Here is a 23,599-nt window from a genome sequence, read left to right as displayed (position 1 = left end):
TTATGTTTGCACATACATATCAGAATCAGTTGAATGCGAACTTTCATCGAAAAACTCTTCTGTATAGTTATCATTATCACTAAAATCACTTTCTGCTTCATTTAAAAGTGTCTGAAGCACTGCTACATAAAAGAATAAGTAAATTGGATGATATTTCGGGGCCCAAGTTTTAGCGTCATCTGCTTAGCCTTGTTTATGACTGGGACACAAACAGGGAGGTGCGGTCTTAGAAATCGCGCTTAAAGAAATAACTGAATTATGTTAAAAAACATCCAGTGATATCGGTTGAAAAAGTATACGTGTATTGAAGGTCACCGAACAGGGAGCTACAGGGTCAATCCATTCAATTGAGCTAAAAATAGAAGAGGGGTGATTGAAAATCCATCGCTACTGGTCTCACAGACCGCACGTCCCCAGTTAAGGGAATTGAAACGTTTATTATTTTTTTTAATTTTAAAATCATTTAAGATTTCTTAATGTGCGATAATATGATCTGAAGTTATTGAAGAAAAATGAAAAAAAAATCATTAATATTTCATTTAAATGTTTAATGATCTTTACTTAGTGATTATATCCTATCAAACATTATTCCAATTTTGATAGCTTTAGTTTATATAACATTCTCTATAGAACAATTAAAAGATTTTTTTTATCAAGCATATTATGATTTACTAATATTATGTCAGCTTATATAATAATCATATCAGTTTCTTTACTTACTTTCTAGTGTCAAGAGGATGACAACATCAAATGACAATGTGATTGTGTACCTTTTTCAGATTAGGGCTAGCTGATATTGTATCAGATACACAAAAATGGTACAGATTAAGGGTAGACGGTACTCAGTATCAATTTTTGAACTTGAGTGATGATATCTTCGACCTTATTCGTTTTCGATCGGTTGATATTATATCAATCAATTACAAAATATTAAGTTGATGTCCTGCTTTCACTATCAATATTGTTACAAACCTGTAATTTTTGCTTTCCAGCGCGAATAGTGTCATCGTAAGAAAGACCGTTTTACAGCCAACTCCTTTGGATGCTGATTGGATGCAGAATCAGAAATCTCAGGGCTTGGCGACAAATTTGGCTGCCATTTGCAAACTTGGCAATAAATTTGTCGATTTTGGTGACAAAATAGATATTACTGAAAACTTCCAGAATTTTAGCGATTCAACCAATTGGAACCAAGTTGCTCCTAGTCGATCTTAGATGTATAATGATGAAATATGCAAAATAAAAATTTTAAAAAAATTTAAAAAAACAGAGGTAGTGGTCTTCTCAAAACTTTCTCGGGTGCTCTTTAATAAAAGTGTTATCTCAGAGAAGGACATCGACGTACAATAGTTACAAAATATTAAGCCTTAGAGTAAATTGAGCATGTTTACTGAATCTAATCTGTCATCCTTGGCGATTTTTTTTTTGGGGGGGGGAGGAATAATTCCTGGTATATAGTCAAAGTTATCGAAAAATCAAATTTGGATTCTAGACGCGTTCTTCGCAACCGATTAAAACCAAAGTTTCGCATAAAGCTTCATTTGAAATTACAAAATTACATATCAAATTTGATATATTTAAGTCATTGCATTTTGGAATTATCGGGTTTTCATGTTTTTAAAAATAGACGTAGATAGATAGGCCGATTGACGATCAAACCATAGTTGTATTTGGCTCAAAATTCGACAGATATGTCGACTATAGATAGCAAATCTGTATACGAAATTTTATCTAAATAGCTACCTCCGTTTTATTGTTATCGTGTTAATTTATATTCGAACAAAAGGATAGACATCCTCTGAACGTAATGTGCTCAAATTTGATAGAAATATACAAATTTGGTGTAAAGATCGCATACTAAATTTCGTCAGTTCAAAGCGTTTTTGAGTTATCTTTGTCACAAACAGACTTACGGATGGACAATTTTCCAAAAATCCGTTTTTCCAATTCAGAGCGGTCTGAAACGTGAAGATTCGTTAAAATCTGAAGTTCAAAATTCTTGACGATCATAATACTGTTACAAACCTGTAATTTGCTTCCCAGTACGAATAGTGTCCTCGTAAGAAAAACCGTAGTAAGATCTGTCCTGTGCGTGCCGAACGGGTGCCTCGTCAGTGACCTCAGAGCCTGGCGACGAATTTGGCGCGTTTGGCGACTAAATGGATAATACTGGAAAGTTTGAGAACTTTCATGATCCATCCACTAAGAACCGAGATACACCCAGGTACGCCCTGATTGGTCTGAAGATTCTAGCCCCACCTCCCGGAACTATAAAAGGCGGGCACTCTGAATCTGCAAAGAAGTGGTGTGTTAGAGTAGTCGAAGTCGCCGACAAGTAAAAGAATTGGGAGGATTAGACAGCAAGCAAGCTGCTGAACTAGCGATTAAATGTGATGCGTTATTACGATTGATTGGCGGTATTTGTAGAAAAATATTTTGTAACAATACTTTCTCTATATTTCGTACACTAGAAATTAATAAAGGAAAAAAAACATTTTATTAGTGATAAAGCCGTTTCATTATTTAAGAAAATAAATGCATATAAGGTAATTGCAAGAGGTAATTTAAAATTAAAATACTTTCTCAATACTTCTTATACAAAAAAATGTTAAGAATTACATTCAAAACACGAAAATATCAATAAAACAACTATATAATATGCAATACAATTATACAAAAAGAATGCACATGATGAGAAAAATGAGTTCATGGATTCTGATGCTAAGTTTAATTTGCATAGAGATGGGATTTGATTGAGGATACTAAGGAAACGAATTATTTGGGCTTGGATCTGGGAATTCATATCATATAATGGTACGTACCAAATTCTTTGGGCTTCTGCAATTTCGGGTTATCTTGCAGAAACTGCACTAGTTTTCTTGTTTTTATATTGCATATTTTATTTCGCATTCACGCTTCTTCACCAGATTGGTTCGAAATCGTGGCTAAATTTGCTAGGCTGAAAAGATAAGATTTTAATTACCAAATTCTCATATCCCTGGGGGGCACCTCGAAATGAGGATGAGATGCTTCCGGCATGGTGGTTGGATCTCGCCACCCTGGAGTGCACACACATAAGTGAGGGATCTGACTCCTCCCATCGATGACGGGACGTACTTCCTTCGGGGAGGGTTGTACCGTGGACGTGGACGGTGATGATGCCATTATGACTTAATTCCAGTTCCCGCTAGTGTTGCTGTTGCAACGGTCTGGTCATTCAGCTTTATGGTTTAAATCCGTGAGCCTTCGTGGCAGATCGGAGAGTCAGTTGGTTGACTTACCAAATTCACATTGGCAAACTATAGTTGTCATGCAGTATGAAGTATGCGGAGTATGCTTAAACATGTGCAAAATTTGTACAGTATCGGAACATTAAAAAGAATTCGTTATTTTCTTTCTAAAGTTTTATATTTATACTAACTCAAATTATAAGGTGCATCATTGCAAACTTTTCCTGAGATAAACCGGAGCACAAGAGATTAAAAGCAGTTTCCTGTTTGTCATTAATATTATTAGGAATTATTCCAAAATAATATATTCCCTAAATAAAATGGATTAAATTGAAAATCATTCTTCATGTATAATATCTCCAATGATAAAGCTGATTATAAATCTAACAAAGGTTAGAAGTTTTCTGTCGTTCTCTTCCTAAAGAAAGGTAATAAACATATCTCCATTTAAAAATTCTGTTAAATCGAAAAAGGAACTCAGACTAAAATATTCACTAATGAGCAATTTCAAAACTCTTACTCTCACAGAAATTAACAAAGTGCCGTTTGCTATATCTTAGAACTGATTAAAATAGGATTTTTTACGATTAGAAATCATTTAAAGATTAATTAAAATATTGATGAGAACGTTATTTTCCATTTAAATTATTCGTGGGTCTAGTAACCCTTAGGCAAAATTGGAAGACTTTGCAATTTGATTCTTTCATTTTGAAATTGTGCTTTTATGAGAGAATTAAATAAATTTGAGTTTAACAAAGGAATTCGATTGAATTTTAAATTTAGCAATAAAAGAATAAAGCATAAATACTATGAATAACTAATAATGCTATGCTAAAAAAAAATAGCTATTCAAACCATCTCTGTTTAAATTGGGCCATTTTGAATTATAATTGTTATAATTGCTTTGTCGAATAATGCGAACTTATTAAAACTTCATTTTTGTAATTAATAAATTGTTTTTCTAACAACATTCTAATTTTCATTTTATTTAATTCATGCGTTATTAATTTAGTATTTTCTTAAATGGCCGAATTTTAAATGGAATTAAAACAAAGAATTTGATCCCAGTGTTTAGATAAAAGAATGTTTCCTAAACATTTGTTTATCTGGAAGAATTAGTAAAAATAATGGCTGAATAAATAACGTTTTTGTTTTTTTTTATCTTTGTTTCGTTTATCTGTTTTAGTTTCTGTTAAAAAAGTTCTGAAAGTTAAAAAGTTCATACAAGTTCTGTTTTAGAAATACTCATCAATTCCGGTGGGCACTTCAAGTATTGTACCAATAATCTCAGATAGAACTTTACTAATTCGGACTTATAAATTCAACTTACAAACAATATATACGTTGCAAGTATTTGTTGTTTTCATCATAATAATTATAACTTGGGTTTACAGTAACCTCGATCCTGGACTACTTCATTCCTACTTCAACAGAGCGCAGGCAAGAAACAAATAGTTATGAAACAAATGCAATATCACAAAGCACTCGGAGAGAAATCGCTGGAGATCGATATTCCAAAGTGAGAACTCACTCGACTATCTCCTCTAGTGTGAGTCCCTCCACTTTTATAGCTCCTATGAAGATCTTAAAAAATCCCGTTTTTTGATTCCTGGTAGAAATGTTTTTACGCTGACATAAAATACATTTGTTGCTTAAGAACCTTCATTTTTATCCATTAAAGCACAAATTTTTCTATGAATCGCCAAGTTTGCCGCCATTCACCTGGCATCCGTTCTGCATCCATTAGATATAACTGTAAAACTCTCTTCCTTCCACGAAGTTAGATGCAATAACTGAGTAATATTACTGATTCGTCGCAATATGTACATAGATTAAAATATTGGCTTTAAAACAATAATATATCCTTGAAATTACTACAACTGAATTTCAAAACTTCGTACCTCGCTCAGATGTAGAGACAGAGGATTGTAACTTTTTTTTTAATATCAGTATGTCAAAAATATATCAGTATCATTTAATATCAGTACTTTTTTTTAATTATTAGTATGACAAAGTTTTAGATTTCCTTTCTTTCAACACCACATGTATTGGTTCAAGGAGTATAAAATATAACTTTTCGCGTCATTTAGAAAACTTCCGGCCAAAAGTATGTGCCTACTTGTAGCAATTTGAAAATTAATTCTTAGACTCACGATTAGAATGCCCGTTCCGTTCATCTATAGTACTGATGAAAAACATTTTTATATTCTGCTTAGACAAATAATTACTATTTAGAAATATTTTGAATATGTTGATTTAAAAGTTAATTTTTATTTAATTTATATATGGATGCAATTTTCCATTAGTTAATAAAGGTTTGATGTGTGAAAAATTTTATGAGAAATAAATAGCTTTTTTTTCATTAAAAAACAAAAAAAATGCGTTAAAATAGAATTAAAAAAATAAATTTAAGAAATCAGACATTTGAAGTTTTGAGATTTGGACCATATTATTTTGAAATGTTCAGGAACATGCGTATAGATACAGTAAAAAATAACACAAACACTTACATGAAAAAGTATCAGCAGTTACGCCTTCGATGCAGTCCATGGAAATAAAAATATAGCAGAGGGGGGGGGGGGAGAAATAAATGGCTGTTTATTCTTCCTTATCAACTTTTAAGAGTTTTTTTTTTTTTCCGAGCCGATGACATTAGCTAACCTCGAAAAATTACTTTTGGAAGAATGTTTGATACTTTTTATCCAAGCGTGTTTCTTTTTTGTAATGTAACAAACTCTTAACATTGAGATTTTTTTTTCGGTCACTTGACCTGAGAGTTGACGACTGTTATTTTGTTTGGAATTGAGAGTTTAGAAAGCATTCTAGATTAAAGAAATCAAAAGAATAAAAGAAATTTTCAGAGCGGTTTTTTTACTTTATAATTTTAAAATTAAAAATTGCCAAGATAACTTTAAAAAAATACGATTATCCATAAACATTTCGATGATGTTTGTTTTGATAGAAGCATACGGACATTTTTTAAGAATGTTTCTTCATTCTATCTTCTTAACTTTTAGTCTTAGAAAATTATTTCTTTTCTAAAAAGAAATATAGCATCTTTCAACATAAAATCTTTTGTAATATTATATGAACTACCACAGTTTCTATGTTTGTATTGAAATATTATATGAAAGGAATATTATGAAAATTTTCTGAATCTTAAATGTGAGACATGAAACAAATTTATATTTTAAATGCATTCTTCTTTTAGGTTAATCTTCTAACACTGAACTGCGCAGCAAATAAATAAATAAATAAGAATAAAACAAATAGTACAAGGGGTGTTCAATCGAAAAGGAAGGAAACGTCACTATGGGTATAAATGAAGACTTTATTCAAAATATACACCATAGGCCTGAGCACAATGATCCTATTTATTAACGAGTTGAAGGATTCCTTGTTCCCAGAATTCCTGTGGCCATGACGAGATCCAGTCCTTCACAACGTCTTTGAGTTCGCCGTCCGCATGAAGCTCTTCCCTTTCAGATGTTTTTTCAGGGAACCAAACACATGAAAATCGCATGGCGACATGTCCAGGCTGTAGCTGCTCCCACTTGAACTTAGCCAGTTCCGCGTGCGTGATCCTAGAGACGTGTCGAAACGTGTTATCATGGAGTAGAACCACACCCTCCATGAGTAGCCCCTGTCTTTTGTTCTCGATGGACCTGCGTAATCTTCGGAGTGTCTCATAGTACACATCGGAGTTAATGGTTCTTCTGTGCTCTAGGAATTCAACAAGTAGCCTGTCTTCACATGCACTGCCACGTCAATTGGACGACGGTCTTTATAAGAGATTCTACTCTCTCCTGCGCATGCTCCGATCTAAGCCGGAGACTCCAATCACATTCCTAGATGGCTCTCTACGTTCTCTCATAGCAGCATAGGCAAATATATTAACGGTTACGTTGTTACGATGTTTCATACCTTTTCATTTGAACACCCCTTGTATTTCAATAATAAAAAATTCGACTTTGAGATTTTGAAAAATCTCCACATCTTTCTGAGGCCAGAAAATGTAATTAAGGACCTATGTCAGTTGGTCTATAAACTCGATTACTCAAAGATCCTAGGTAAAACCATGCATATGGGTTTTATATGAAAACTTTATAGCAAATTTCTATGCCTATCCGTCCGAGTATGTAAGAACAGAATAACAAAAGTATAAGAACTTAAACTGATAAAATTCGGCAAATGATTTTGAAAATCGCAGACTAGCATCGAGTTTTAGACTAAACCCAACTGTTGTTTAATTATCTGTGTATATGGTAATACAATTCTGTAATATTGTTTCTTAGCAGAGTTAATTTCATAACAAGGAAAAGGGATTCATACGCATCTCCAAAGGATATCGATTGGTTGCCTTGAAAATAAAGCTGATGACAAAAAAAAATTTCTAAAAAATACCAAGAGTTATAGCGATACATTTGTTAAGAGTCGCTATTCAAGTATCTTTATAGAAAATTCAATAGAATGACATGGAGAATAAATAAGTGGGATGTGCTCACATAAATGAATCGAATCTCTCTTAGGAATGTTGATACTGAAACTAGCTTCCAAGCCATATGCTAAGCATTATTTCTCTGTTTTCTGTCTGTAAGTAATGTCAGTGTCTGCATGTCCTTATTTTTGTGTAGGCCTCGGCTGTATTTGTAGAAAAAAATTATATTTTAATTCTTTAACCAAATAATAAAAATAAATAGAAAAATTCCGAATAAAAATACAATTTTTACTACAACATTTTACACCTTTGAAAATGCTTGGTTATTTATCCCCTCAGAAAGAAAAATCGGATAACAATTAAACATTTAAAAATACTAAAAAAAAGTTAGTTTAATTCAGTAAATTTTGCAGTTTACAGTATTTCATTTTGCATTTTCCAAGTATATCAAAATCACAGTAAATATTAATAAATACGTATCATTCAATGTTTTTAAAATATTAAAGAGCTTTTAGATGCATGAGTAATTAAGACTTTTTAAAAATATGAATATTTAAACAAATGTAATTAATAATGTGATTATATTTAAAAAGAAAATATCAGCGTTGAAAAGTTCAGTTTAAAGCAATAGGAGAGAGAAACCAAATAGGTATTTTCTTTCTAAAAGCTACATAAAATTAATTTTAAAGTCAAATAAAGAAAATGAATAAAAAAAAGAGCATTTCTCATTTTTCCTTCTCAATAAAAATATCAAGAAAAAAAGGCCTGAACAAAAATCTGAACTATAGCAAACGATAATTTATTAGATAATTAATGAAAACTGAATGGAAAAAAAATTATAGGAAGTAAAAAAATATTTAAAAAATCTTATTATCATGTTTTACTACTAAAATAGGATCCACAAAAATAGCAAAAAGGGAAAACCAGAAAAAACAACATTAAATTATTACAGTTTTCTTTCTTTCTTTCTTTTTCGTTTTATTTTTTTCCCTCCTTCATTATTTTCTTCTTTTTCTATCCAAGCAGAAAATACAATTACTTTGATTTTTTTTTTATTTCGAGGTAATTACATGTTGGGTAGTAGATAGCGTTGTAGGGAGTAGGTACAGAAGATTCAGCTCGTTTTCCTTTATTATCTGGTTATTAGTTATTAAATATAAAATGGGCAAAAAATATGTTGATTTTAATATCATTTTGCTACGACTATTAAACAGCGCTGCTTTTTTTAAATATTTAAGTAAATAATAAGCTGATATATGGCTTTTAAATTAGATTTTGTTATGATTCCTATAATGAAACTGTATAAATAATTTTGTAAAGAATCATGGCATTTGTATTTTCATATTATCGAATGATTTCTCAGATTTTTTATGAGAGGAAGAAAAGATTCAGGTTGAAGATTAGATGATTACAGAATATCCATTTTTCAGCAGCATTGTGAAAATTTCAGGACCAAAACACACTCTGGCATTATCTGTTCCGTTTTATTTGACCTTTCATTTATTTACATTTTTTTTTTCACTTTATATTAATGGATCGTTCAAACCGGAATAACCCTATATAGTTTATTCGAGCCATTTGTTTTCTGAAATTGTAAACGGGTCAGAAAACCAGAAATAATCTTGATAAACACAATACCTTCGATTAGCTTATTTCGTAATCGCTTTGTTATGGCTTATGAAGTGGCCACATCGCCATACGTGATGTTTAAATTTAAGACCGTCTTGAAGAACACTCAAGAAATCATTGAAATCATCTACCAGAAAGTATTGTTATTCAAAAGTCATTGTTGATAATCAAGAAATCATTAAGAAATTCAAAATATATAATCGATAGAAAGAGGCTGAGGAAGTATGAAATTGCTGGGAATATGGGCATGGGTATTTGAAATGAAGCTTAGGTAATATTTTTCTTCGACATTTACACATAAAAACATTATTAGCCAAAAAAAAAAAAAAAAAAAAGAATCATTACTTACTCTGTATCAAAAAGGCCTATCCAGGAATGTCAGAATTGATTTCAATAGAATTCAGAAGAATTTTTTTATCATCTCATAATATTGGAGAATGATTTGGTTTCATCATTATCAATATGGATCAAAAGCGTAATCAAAATAATACATTGCTACTGCGGATTCCGTTTCCCAAAAGGCAGGAACTGAGTTTTCAACAGGAAAATTTATGGAGACAGGTTTCTGGGATAATTGTGATAAAATTTCTTCTTAAGCATTTCGGAAAACGACAAAATCATTACCAAATAGCATTATGCTCCTTTTCTGAATTTTTAAGTAATGATATATAGAATAAAATGAAATGAAAAGAACGATTTTTATAAGCACATAGTCATACTTTTGTTATCGTGAATGCAAAACTAAACAATTTAGATAAACAAATTCTTCAGCATCCCCCTTCTGTTTACCAGGCTTAGCTCCTTAAGATTGCTACATGTTCGCACGCTTAAAAATGATTGGCAGAAAGAGATTTGTTGAGACCTATGAATTTATTGCCGAAAACTAGCCGATTTTCAAAGATTTGGCAAATCCTGTTATATGGAAGAAATAAAATTTTTCGAGCATAGTGTGATTAAACACTCTGTAGGAGACTATGTTAAAGAAGAAATTATTGTTTATTAAAAAAAATTGTTTTCCCCCAATTTTGTTCTATTTTAATGAGCACCTCGTCTGCCATATGATTGTTGTAAAAAAGGTTCTACTTTACAGAAAATTCTGATTTAGGTTTTCAAAACACTTCGTAAGGATCGTAAGTGATAATTCCATTGCATATAAGTTTTATTTATTTGCCTATTTATCACATTCATGTGCAATTATTTTATGTAATAATTTTATCTGTAAAATACATATGCTTAAAGAATTAATATTTCTTTCATGATTAAGTAAGTTCATGATTAAGTTTTAATTTAATTAAATATTGTTTATTTATTGCTTATTATTTTATTTTTGAATCCTCTTTCACTTTAAAACGCATATTAAATAAATATTATCTCTTTTTCCTTCTAGAACGCTGAAAATTCACACTTCAAAATTTTATATTTCAATTGTTGAGTATATTCTCATTAATCATTGTGATTTTCCTCTTTGCTTAAAGATGGACATACCATCTAAACCAGAGGCACGGAATGCATGCACATCAAGACTTAAGATCAAAGAGAAATAGTCTAAAAAAAAAGAAAAGAATGAAATTATCAGCGTTTACTCTTAATTTACACTTGATAAGAATAAGTTCAAGGTCTTTCCAACCCAAGAGATACTTCTTTTCCTTTTGGGAACCTGAAGTTGACAGATTTACGCACGCATCCAGCGTTAATTCATTTACTTCGCAGTTCACTTAATGTAAACCATTGTTTCTTAACTGCCTTTTCACTGGTCGTACGCCTCCAAACTGCGTGAATTGAATTCTTAATGGCGGACGAAAGCCCTCCTTTTAATTCGGTCCGAACATTTTGAATTGTTCCCGTCGCCTTTCCTGGTCCGGCAGTTTTCTATTCTTTCCCCTTTTCCAAGCAATTAAATAGCTTTAGTTATATCCGAAATATCATCTTCGCAGCGTTTTAAACGACCGCAATATTAAAAAGGGTTCTCAAGTCTGTCTTAAAAGTATGCAGTTCGGAGGTTGCTCGCATTTATTTCGAGTTAGGAGTGTTTAGAAAGTTCACAAACAAATGCGAATGGTTTTCGATTCTAAACCTTTTCTTAATTCAGAGCCATTTGTTTTTATGTAATTTGGTGGGCATTTCCACATTATATCGATTAAGAAATAATTACTTCCATTTAACTCTCATCAGATGCTACGATTTATACACGGCATAATAAAAAAAAATCACTGTTGTGACTTAAGAGGTGAAATACGATAGTTAAATTATAATTTGTGGAAAAACTCTGTTGAACAGACAGAATGTAACTATATCGTCGTAGTTAAATGTAGAAAAATCTTTAAAGCGAATATGAATTATATTTTTTTATTTCAATTAAGTCTGAAATCGTAATTTTACAAATGCAATTTGGATTCCTTATCTTAATAAATATGGATGTACTTCAAGTGCCTTAGACAAAAATCTCATTTAATTGTCATTGGATATTATAAATGGATTATCAAGGGGTCACGGTGGCCTGGTTGTGAGATCACGGATTCGAAACCGGAGGGCTTAAGTTCGTGAGCCGATTCCCCCAAAGAACCGTTGTGTCTGGTGCACATTAAACCCATCGGGCTAAACGGCCTCCCGCTGGTGTGGTGTGGAAACTTAGAGAGGGAAGGGCCAGCTCAGGCGTCATCCAAACGGTGGATCAAAATTACGTCTGTCCCAAAATAGACCTAGTGTTGATTTAAAACGAGACTTTAATCTAGCTAAACAAACAAACAAATCAATTATGAAAAGCTACAATTGTTGATTATTTTAGGTTACCTGTAGTAGGTCGAAATTCGGGACTAATCATTAACTCTTAATATCCAACATCATTCGCTAACAATACCACTATCCATTTGGTTAGTACAGGGCTCAATCGTATGATCATTTGACACTGACTATTAAAGCTATAAATTAGAATGTGTAACTGCCATGATGAAGAAATCGATTGTTTGTATTGTTTAGTACAATCCATCTTTGGCGATCAATTGATCAAGCAGATTATAGAGACGTTTTAAGCTGTAAATGATTTATATGAAACTTTTTTAAAAGCATTTCACATTTTCATTTGATATGACTGAAAAGCTTGAATTTAATTGAATCTGTTTACTGCAAGTTAAAAAGTGCATATATTATGAAATAAAAAGGAAAAAGAAAATCTTACTAAGGAGTTAATTGTTGGCAAAAACGCAGGAATATTTTGATGGAGGCGATATAATTCTATCAAAGCATTAAAAAACATTCTTACAGATAATTTTCAAATTTAATTAAAATTGAAGGAAAAATTTTACGAAATTGATATTAATTAAAAAGTTAATTTTTGGAGTGTAAGATAATAAAAACACTATTTTTTAAGACTAGAATATCAATCTTCGTGGGAAAGTCATATTTATTATTCAACTGGTGACATTCATGTCTGTTTTTCGCTAGATTAAACTTTGTTTTTCATGGCTATTTCTTGATTTCTTTTATATCTTCTTCCCATTGGCATGGATATTTTTGGTTTTATACAAGTGAAACTTCTCTAAATTCTCATTTATCCTGTGATTAGAACACTAAGTTTTCCTATGATAACTTAATAAAAATTAACTTTGATAAACTATCCAACTTATGATAAGGTCTTGGCTCCTGAGCCATAGGGTTTCAGGTTCAAGACGCGAATCCACCGAAGGAGGTCTGTTGCACCACTGTAAGGGGGTCTGTTGCACGTTAAATTCGTCAGGGCCAAACATCCTCCCGCTGGTATGGTGTGGTGTAGAGAGAAGGTGCCAGCTCAGGTGCCATCTTCATCATCTGACCGCGGTTCAAAATTACGAGGTCCGTCCCAAAATAGCCCTAGTGTTGCTTTACAATGGGACGTTAATATAACTAAACTAAATTAAACCAACTTATGATAAATTAACTTTGAATCGTATTATTTCATCATCTAACTTTTAGTAGTATTTTCTTGCTACAACAAACTATTTTGAGCACTAACTTAAATTAATGATTCCAAGCTGTAATAAGTTATTTAAAATATTTTTCTTTTTAAATTAATTTTAAAGCTTATTTTAGTGAACTTATTAATAAATTTGAATTTTAAGAAAATTTTATCTTTATTTGCAAAAATTCACAACTTTTAAAGATTTTTTAATGTAATATGATTTGTTAAATTTAGCATTTCCAATGACCGAAGTGGCCGAATATGCTTGTCGAAGAAAAAATAAAAACTTAATTATTACAAACCATTTCCACGCATAAACACATATCTACGCATATGTACGTACAAGTGCACAGAATAATCAGAGTTACAAAAGGTTAAAATCAAAGAATTAAATCAGAGTTACACGATATTAAAAATGCCTTATTAGAGTTAATTGAGAGTATTTCAAAATATCTTACATTATTGCAATTTTAGTGGACATTATTTCTTTCATTTGCAACTTCAATAAAGATATATTTTTAGACATTAAACTCCCATTTAAAATATTAAATAATAACAAAAAAACTTTATAGTATAAAATAATAACATATAAATTTTTATGGGGTGGGATTTCATATCTATTTCAGAATTTCAGGGAAGGAAGGACTGACTACTAAACCCAGTGAGATGAAGTACTAGATTGTATATTTATAGATTAAATTTTACATCTAAACAAGGGATTAACCTTTTGACTACACATTTATATGAAACGACATTTGTATTTGGAACGCATTCATTTTTTTGAATATGTAAAGGCAGTAGCTTTTACGTAAAAATTCATTTATTTCTTATTATTCAGAATATATATTGCTACATGATACTGAGATGACTTAAGCTAATTAGAATTACAAAAACTAATGGAAACATGAATTTAAACTAATACCGAAGGTTCTGATACGTCAAATGTACCTAAAAGGTTAATTAGAAAGGTCCATTTATAATTTTAAAGACGCTCGACAAACATTTTGATATATTGTTTACCATTTTACTGCACTTTTTCTTTTATAAATATAGTAGTATATAATAAAAAGTAGATATGTTAAAGTTAGTAGAAATGTTTAAATTCAAGTGTGGCCAATTTGTAACTTCAAAAAATGGGTTCTTACTTACCTCATTCCACCATAAGCCGTTTGCATAAAGATGATGGGAAAGCTATCAATTATATTTCTAGTCATAAAATAAGATTTGTTGAACCAACTTTACCCAAATTATACCATATAATGTTACCGCAATTGATGCAGCAAAGGCATTAAATAAAATTTTTAAAAACTCTTAACATTTGAGTTACGCCGGTCTCACACCAAGCATGACATCAGAACTTTCTACTTTTATGTCAACCTCGTGTGTTAGAGGATGAAAAAAGATTTAAAGCAATAAAGCCTTGAAATCATTCAGAACTAAGCTCGCCATTTAATAAATAATAAACCGCGTTGCACGTTGTACGATTAACTGAAAATTCCAGGTAATATAAAATACTTTATAGTTTTATTTTTCATATCTTTTTTCGACAAACAATAGAATATTTCAAGTGAACAAATAGCGTCTTATAAATTCAAATTAATATTCTGTACTAACTGAGCTATCCCCGTTTCGAGACTAAATTCTGATGTACAGCAGAAACTGCTAGTAATAGCAATGTATAAGTATAAATAGTAATAATAATAGTCGAAAAAATAAAGCATATGAGATATTAAAATGAATTTAAACAAACAAAAATTAATTGACGAAGGATATGAAAATTCATTTGATGGGACTCAAGTGCGTCGCCTTATCCAACTGGCCAAGACTACTAGCCAAATGATAAAACATTGAGACTCATATAAATATCAAAATATATCTTTCAGTTTTGTTCTCTTCAATTGAAAATAAAAAATTTAAAAAAAAACTGGCATATTGAAATCTCAAATTCGAAGGGAAAAAAATTCTTTTGAAGGGAAAAAAATGAATGGTTCTAATATAATTTCAGTTCAATGGAGTAAACGAATTTCTCTGTAAATGTAATCGAATTGAAAATACACACAACATTTGCGAGATTGGCTTGACTTCGAACCCCGAACCCTCCAAGTTTAGTTTAGTTATATTAATATCCCGTTTTCAAAGCAACACTAGAGCTACTCTGGGAAGGACCTCGTTTAACCACGGTTAGATGAAAAGGACGACATTTGAGCTGGCACCCTCTTCAAACTTAAACACCATCCAATACCAGCGGGAGGTCGTTTGGCCTTAAAGGATTTAGCATGAGCCAGACCCGTTTACACGACGGCACTTCGGTGGAATCCGATCTTGAACCTGATAAGCTCCGGTTACAAAGCCAAGGCATTAAAAACAGACCACCGCGGCCTCATCACGAAACCTCCGAAGAAGAATCAGATGATACGCACTTTGAGCCACGGGCAAATTCCAGTTACGCTTCATTTTTCATATCGTCTGAGGGGGTTGTAAATACATGTCATTAAAAGAATGCAATATTTTCTTCCTAAATTATGTGACCTCCTTTATGATTGTAAAGATACAAAAGACATATCACTTGAAGATTTACAATCAAATGAAATTTTATTGTGAAAAAGTAAATCTTTGGGACCAGTGAAAACCTAAACATATGACTCAAATATTAGAAGTCTCAGGCAAAAAATGCACCATCGCATCAGAAAATTGGTAGATGCCCTTACTTCGTTCAGAAATTGCGTTTTTTCATTCCTCGAAGGGAAGTTTCAGTTACCTAAACATCTTAAGCTACACTAAGCTTGTTTTGTGAAAGACGTGTCGTTTCATGGACGGTCATCATATGACGAGGACGACAACTTCAATCCCATCTCGCAATATAACTCCAAAACCAGTCTTGTTAATTTTTTCGAGAAGAGAGGCCAAGATCTCTAATCGAGAAATTCGCGATATACTTGAAAAAAACGATATATGCCTTCGTTTCCATCAAAATTGCACCGAATTGGTATTCGACATTCACAAATTTTGAGTTCCGTTCGAATTTGAGAATTCCGGAAATGTTGCAATTCAACAATTAATCACCCATGTAGAAGTAAGTCTTAAAAGAGAGCTGCAACAAAATCCTACCGCCAAAAACGCTTTTGCGAAGAATTCATCATAGTCGACAGGATTCGAACCTGCGCGGGAAAAATGCAATGGAATTCAAGTCCATCGCATTAACCACTCGGCCACGATTTCCCGCTCAGTGGAAAAGATTTGCCTTTGTAGGTATTACCGGAAAGTATCTAAAACTCTCTCACCAACGCGTTCGAAAGAATAGATTAAAAATTTCGGCAAATTTTCCTTTCGATCCGGTGAACGAGTGTCTCTGCAAACAAAATAAAAAACATTGACATAGTTGCGAGCCCGCCAGGATTCCAACCTGGAAACTCCTGATTCGTAGTCAGGCGCGTTGTCCGTTGCGCCACGGGCCCGACGTTCCGTGACATTCGTAATGTTTTGCAATTTCTTTCCATTTCTTACTGTCGACGTCAAAAAGATACATCTCCCTCCCGAACAGGGACTCGAACCCTTGACCGTTAGGTTAAAAGCCTAACGCTCTACCGACTGAGCTATCCGGGCTCGTACGTTCTACTCTGTGAAACTTCCAGTTTTCCTTCCCTTATGCTTCGTCTTAAACATCGCACGTAACGTAATCAAAGTAAACACGATTTGCCCTCCCACGTCTCTCGTGTCTCTTTGGCAACAAGTCGCAACGGGAACATTTTAAGACAAATCTTCGTTCAAACGCCGACTCGCTCCTGTAAAAAATGTCGCCCAACGTGGGGCTCGAAACCACGACCCTGAGATTAAGAGTCTCATGCTCTACCGACTGAGCTAGCCGGGCTGCCAACGATCTCGGATTGCAGTTAACGTGTCAAAAACTATATCCGTTATAATATCGCATTTTCTCGCTAAAGTCGATCGGTCACTTTTTTATATATATCTGGAATGCAATACACTACACGTGGAATTCCTGAAACTGACTGGTGTAGTCATGGCCGAGTGGTTAAGGCGATGGACTAGAAATCCATTGGGATCTTCCCGCGTAGGTTCGAATCCTACTGACTACGTACTTGCACCAAAGGTATCAGCATTTTACTTCGTTCTGAAATTGCGTTTTTTCATATCTCGAATGGAAGTTTTAGTTACATTTACGTCCGCATTTTATGCTACACTACGCTTGTTTTGTGTAAGACGTCGTTTTTCGGAGGGTCATCAGATGAAGAGAACGACAACTTCAATCCCATGCTCGCCATATAATTCCAAGACAAGTCTTGTTATTTTTTTCGAAAAGAGAGGCCAAGATTTCTAGTCCAGAAATTTCGCGAAGTCCGGAAATTCGCGATATACTTGAAAAAAAACGATATATGCCTTCGTTTCCATCCCAATTGCACCGAATTGGTATTCGACATTCACTAAATTTTGAGTTCCGTTCGAATTTGAGAATTCCGGAAATGTTGCAATTCAACAATTAATCACCCATGTAGAAGTAAGTCTACGTAGACTTAAAAGAGAGCTGCAACAAAATCCTACCGCCAAAAACGCTGTTGCGAAGAATTCATCGTAGTCGGTAGGATTCGAACCTGCGCGGGAAAAACCCAATGGATTTCAAGTCAATCGCCTTAACCACTCGGCGACGACTGCCCGTTCAGTTGCAAAGATTTGCCTTTGTAGGTATTACCAGAAAGTATCTAAAACCCTCTCACCAACACGTTCGAAAGAATAGATTAAAAATTTCGGCAAATTTTCCTTTCGATCCGGTGAACGAGTGTCTATGCAAACGAAATAAAAAAATTAAAAACATTGGCGTAGTTGCTAGCCCGCCAGGATTCGAACCTGGAATCTCCTGATCCGTAGTCAGGCGCGCTGTCCGTTGCGCCACGGGCCCGACGTTCCGCGACATTCGTGCTGCTTTGCAGTTTTTTTCCATTCCTTACTGTCGACGTCACATGTTCAAAAAGATTCTGCTCCCGCCCGAACAGGGACTCGAACCCTGGACCGTTAGGTTAAAAGCCTAACGCTCTACCGACTGAGCTATCCGGGCGCGTACGCTCTACTCTGTGAAACTTCCAGTTTTCATTCCCTTATGCTTCAGCTTAAACAGCGCACAGCATGAAGTAACGTAATCAAAGTAAACACGATTTGCCCTCCCACGTCTCTCGTGTCTCTTTGGCAACAAGTCGCAACAGGAACATTTTAAGACAAATCTTCGTTCAAACGCCGACTCGCTCCTATGAAAAATGTCGCCCAACGTAGGGCACGAACCCACGACCCTGAGATTAAGAGTCTCACGCTCTACCGACTGAGCTAACCGGGTTGCCAATGATCTCGGATTGCAGTTAACGTGTCAAAAACTATATCCGTTATAATATCGCATTTTCTCGCTAAAGTCGATCGGTCGCTTTTTTATATATATCTGGAATGCAATACACTACACGTGGAATTCTCGAAACTGACTGGTGTAGTCATGGCAGAGTGGTTAAGGCGATGGACTAGAAATCCATTGGGATCTTCTCGCGTAGGTTCGAATCCTACTGACTACGTACTTGCACCAAAGGTATCAGCTTTTTACTTCGTTCTGAAATCGCGTTTTTTCATATCTCGAATGGAAGTTTTAGTTACATTTACGTCCGCATTTTATGCTACACTACGCTTGTTTTGTGTAAGACGTCGTTTTTCGGAGTGTCATCAGATGAAGAGGGCGTCAACTTCAATCCCATGCTCGCAATATAATTCCAAGACAAGTCTTGTTTTTTTTTTTCGAAAAGAGAGGCCAAGATTTCTAGACCAGAAATTTCGCGAAATCCGGAAATTCGCGATATACTTGAAAAAAAAACGATATATGCCTTCTTTACCATCCCAATTGCACAGAATTGGTATTCGACATTCACTAAATTTTGAGTTCCGTTCTAATTTGAGAAATCCGGAAATGTTGCAATTCAACAATTAATCACCCATGTAGAAGTAAGTCTACGTAGACTTAAAAGAGAGCTGCAACAAAATCCTACCGCCAAAAACTTTTTTGCGAAGAATTCATCGTATTCGGCAGGATTCGAACCTGCTCGGGAATAACCCAATGGATTACAAGTCCATCGCCTTAACCACTCGGCCACGACTACCCGTTCAGTGGCAAAGATTTGCCTTTGTAGGTATTACCGAAAAGTATCTAAAACTCTCTCACCAACGCGTTCTAAAGAATAGATAAAAAATTTCGGCAAATTTTCCTTTCGATCCGGTGAACGAGTGTCTCTGCAAACAAAATAAAAAAATTAAAAACATTGGCGTAGTTGCAAGCCCACCAGGATTCGAACATGGAATCTCCTGATCAGTAGTCAGGCGCGTTGTACGTTGCGCCACGGGCCCGACGTTCCGCGTCATTCGTAATGCTTTGCAGTTTCTTTCCATTCCTTACTGTCGACTTCACATGTTCAAAAAGATTGTGCTCCCGCCAGAACAGGGACTCGAACCTTGGACCGTTAGGTTAAAAGCCTAACGCTCTACCGACTGAGCTATCCGGGCTCGTACGCTCTACTCTGTGAAACTTCCAGTTTCCCTTCCCTTATTCTTCGTCTTAAACATCGCACAGCATGAGGTAACGTAATCAAAGTAAACACGATTTGCCCTCCCACGTCTCTCGTGTCTCTTTGGCAACAAGTCGCAACGGGAACATTTTAAGACAAATCTTCGTTCAAACGCCGACTCGCTCCTGTAAAAAATGTCGCCCAACGTGGGGCTCGAAACCACGACCCTGAGATTAACCCTCCAAGCGGCAACCCCGGAAAAAGACGGAATCTTTTCTCCCTTCAAAACGGCGGACCCGTCTATAGACGGAAACAAAAACTCCCTTAAAACTGTCACTGCCCGTATTTTTACGGGTTCCAGTTTTTCCCTACCCCCAATCTCAAGCTGTGAGATAATGAGATGGGAATGTGAGATAAGGAAAAGTGAATCGTTAACAGTGGACGATATGATTGATGTCTTCCTGCTCGCGCCCTTTTAAGCATTTTAAAATCTTGCTTACGTTCTGAGGCGTTACTTTTGAGATTTTGATAATAATTACGTATCCAAAATGAAATTTAAATAACGAGAATAAAATTGAAAGTATGAAAATATATACCTGGAATGAATACATACATAAACGTATTATTATTAATAATTTGAAACATAAGATTTTAAAGCTTTCTAGCATAAGAAAATAGTTAATGTAAAAAATAAATAAAAAATATATAATTAAAATTTGACAATTTTTTTTTCCAGCGTGCTTTCATTTAAGGATTTTAGAATTGACATTGCTTATGCAACTTATTTTTGGAAATAAGACACTAAACTTATTTACAGAATTTACTTAACGAACGAACCTTTTTAACTTTTAATGAATTATTTTTTTTAGTGTTCATTAATAAGTGTATTTCAAAACGGGGAGATATATAGAACCAATATATTAAAGTGCGATTTTTCGGAAAGATTAGTATTCGTTACATTAAATCCTTATTTTTATAACGTAATAAACTATATATGAAAATGGAATATTTGTTTCATTCTTTAAACCTTATAGAATTTCACACTCTTTGACGAATTCGAACAAAAATGTAAGCATTGTAGAGATATAAGTTTCATTGTTTTTATATTTTTCCTCTGGTTTTTAATAATATTTTCAAAGTTAATATAAGCGCAGTTTTTAAAGGTTCTATTTTTTGTATCGAAATATTAATCTTATTTCACTGTACAATCTTATATATACATCGCACGATTCTGTTTATATGAAAGTGGTTTATATTGACATTTTTACTCTTAATGCTGAGTAATTTAATCCACGAATTTTAATCCACTTGAAAGTGAGTGAATGTGTGAGTTAAATGTGAGAATAAATAATTTTAAAATTGTTGCCATTATTTTAACTCCTTGATCTAATTTTATCTCATATGTTAGCATTTAAAAAATTTTTAATGCGTACAACTGGCATTTAGACTATTTTCTTCTCCTGTTTGGTCAGTTCGAGTTCACTGGATGTGATTTTTAACAAACAAGACGGGATATGATCGTTGTTTTATTTTATTTTTGATTACGAGAGTAAAAAAAATTCGGAAACTCCCACTTCCATGTAATTTGAAATTCTTTATTCTTAATAACCTTTAGCCTCACATTTTAATTTTTTAAAAACAGAACTAGTTTGAACAAGGGTGTCAGACATGAAGGTCGCTTGCGAATATTTCTATTAAAGTAGCGAATATCTCTAATTATAATGAATATGAATGTTCGTATTGGCGATCTCCAGATCAAACTGTTTGACTTAGAGCGAACGCACTTCGCCATTAAATAATTAGAAAACTGTTAACGTTCACCTCGAGAGGAAATTTTCAAAATTTTAATTAAAACTTCTGTTAATTAAAAATTATTTAAAATTTTACCATTTATCAGCGATAAAATACGAAATTATTCTAATATAATTTATACAATGTGTCATTTATACATTTGAATGTATCACCAAGAAAAATCATTCTTTGAGGTAAAATTAAGATCTTGAACTTTTAGTGTCTTATTTATTGAGATGCTAATTATGGAGCATTCTCTTCAGCCACATGATTTATTTGTATTTCAGTAAAGAAATTTTTACCCCTTTGCTTTTAGCTTAGATCTTTTTAACCTTTTAACTAAATCATCATCAATGGGTAAAAAGCCGGAATGAAATATAAGGATAACAATGAAAACGTTTAGTTTCAATTCAAAAATAAAATATATTTTTAAAATATGCTAAAATATTTTTAATTTAATTAAAAGTGGGGGAAAAAATTTGAATTCATAATTAATGTACAAATTATTTTTCTACTGTGATATTTTCGAATGAACTTTAAAATTTTAATAATTTTTATTAACCCTTTAAAGGGCCTTTTTTTCCTAGTCATGTTGGAGTAAAATGTTTTTAAAATTAAGATTGGCCTAGGAAAAGTAATTCATTCAACTTATTAGATCAGTTTAATCTGATTTATTAATTAATTTTTCCAATTAATAACTAAGAAATAAATCAAGACACTTCATTTTATTTGAGATAAACAATTGAAACCTCTAACCTACAATTGAAACCTTACTGAAAAATTAGTAAGAATTTATGCCAACTTACATAACTTTATTCAAAAATTGTTGAATTTGGTGATGAGCATACTTCCCTTGTCCCTTGAAAGGGTTAATTAAAATTTTAAAGAAATGATTCCCACTGTCCAATGTATGTAGAGGCAGATTTTGGTAATTCTATTTCAAATTGTCTGGTCTGAAAAGTACCAATACAACCAGACAAGTAATGACACACACACTTGTCCATCTTTGTTATAAACTTAGACGAATGTTTGTGCGTGGCGTCTATTAGATCTTCTATATATATCTTAGTGGAATATGCATCTTAGAAAATAAAAATGTGTAAAATGTTTTTTTTTGTTGTTGTTTTTTTTTTCTGAAATTTTTTAAAAATTATGAGTTAAAAATAAAATGAGATTTTGAAGTGTATTCCATCATAACTTTCAAAATTATTACAGAATAAGAAGGAATTTTTGGAAATTTTTATTGAATAAGAGATCATTCAAAGTCATTTCAAAAATTAAAAAGAAATATTCAGTATATACATAAAACTTTATTGCTGAATGATTCTATTCCCTGTATTTAGAAATTTAATAAGCCTGATTGGTTTCAACAAAAAAGGTTTTGCATTAATTGAAGTTTATTCACTCCCGTTTTAAATTAAGGAATTACTGTCAAGGAGCTGACAGAAAATTAAAAAAATCTGCAATACAGAATGGTACAATGAGTCTGCAATAGTATGAATTATATGACTATCAAAATTTGAAATTTCAAGATATTTTGCTGAAGAAAACATTTAATTAAAAATTTTATATTGGCTAGTAACCTCGACGTAACACATGTGCTGATCATCAAAAGCAATAAATAATGTAAAAGTAATAAGTAAAAAAGATCAATGCAACTGTATTTGCAAATCTTTTAAATTCAGATTTTTCTTTTTAATGATTCGTTTACCCCACGGTTTGTCGTTATCCGATTGCAAAATAGTAAGAGCTTTGATTCTAACCCGAAAAACTTAAAACTGAGATTTTTCAAAAATTGTAATTTATTTTAAAACAGTACTTAATATTCTGTAGGAACTTGATTTGCAGGTATTCAAAAAATTCCAGTTGCAAATGGTTAATTATGAGTCTAAATAATCTGTATTATTTGAGTCATTTTTCCAGGCCAAATTTGTATCATGAATATTACAAAGAAATATTTTGACAATTATTTTTATTTGTTACAGTCATAAGGCGCATCGACCAGTTATTTCAGCATTACTGAATAACTGGC

The 23,599-nt window shown here is 33.0% G+C and overlaps 9 non-coding genes across 9 annotated transcripts; 2 read left to right on the top strand and 7 right to left on the bottom strand.

Annotated features, from left to right (window-relative positions):
* Positions 1-16,613: 16,613 nt before the first annotated feature.
* Trnar-acg (transfer RNA arginine (anticodon ACG)) lies at positions 16,614-16,686 on the bottom strand. The gene has a single exon. It is a non-coding gene; the product is annotated as a tRNA-Arg (tRNA).
* Positions 16,687-17,026: 340 nt separating this feature from the next.
* Trnak-cuu (transfer RNA lysine (anticodon CUU)) lies at positions 17,027-17,099 on the bottom strand. Its single transcript has one exon. It is a non-coding gene; the product is annotated as a tRNA-Lys (tRNA).
* Positions 17,100-17,243: 144 nt separating this feature from the next.
* Trnas-aga (transfer RNA serine (anticodon AGA)) lies at positions 17,244-17,325 on the top strand. The gene has a single exon. It is a non-coding gene; the product is annotated as a tRNA-Ser (tRNA).
* Positions 17,326-17,817: 492 nt separating this feature from the next.
* Trnas-uga (transfer RNA serine (anticodon UGA)) lies at positions 17,818-17,899 on the bottom strand. Its single transcript has one exon. It is a non-coding gene; the product is annotated as a tRNA-Ser (tRNA).
* Positions 17,900-18,068: 169 nt separating this feature from the next.
* On the bottom strand, positions 18,069-18,143 carry Trnar-acg (transfer RNA arginine (anticodon ACG)). Its single transcript has one exon. It is a non-coding gene; the product is annotated as a tRNA-Arg (tRNA).
* Positions 18,144-18,226: 83 nt separating this feature from the next.
* Trnak-uuu (transfer RNA lysine (anticodon UUU)) lies at positions 18,227-18,299 on the bottom strand. The gene has a single exon. It is a non-coding gene; the product is annotated as a tRNA-Lys (tRNA).
* Positions 18,300-18,499: 200 nt separating this feature from the next.
* Trnak-cuu (transfer RNA lysine (anticodon CUU)) lies at positions 18,500-18,572 on the bottom strand. The gene has a single exon. It is a non-coding gene; the product is annotated as a tRNA-Lys (tRNA).
* A 144-nt stretch (positions 18,573-18,716) lies between these two features.
* Trnas-aga (transfer RNA serine (anticodon AGA)) lies at positions 18,717-18,798 on the top strand. The gene has a single exon. It is a non-coding gene; the product is annotated as a tRNA-Ser (tRNA).
* Positions 18,799-19,292: 494 nt separating this feature from the next.
* Positions 19,293-19,374, bottom strand: Trnat-ugu (transfer RNA threonine (anticodon UGU)). The gene has a single exon. It is a non-coding gene; the product is annotated as a tRNA-Thr (tRNA).
* Positions 19,375-23,599: the final 4,225 nt, after the last annotated feature.

This window comes from Argiope bruennichi, chromosome 9 (genome assembly GCF_947563725.1).
Source record: "Argiope bruennichi chromosome 9, qqArgBrue1.1, whole genome shotgun sequence".
Taxonomy (NCBI): domain Eukaryota; kingdom Metazoa; phylum Arthropoda; class Arachnida; order Araneae; family Araneidae; genus Argiope; species Argiope bruennichi.
Note: the sequence above shows the minus strand (reverse complement) of the source record. Positions and strands in the feature narration are given on the sequence as shown.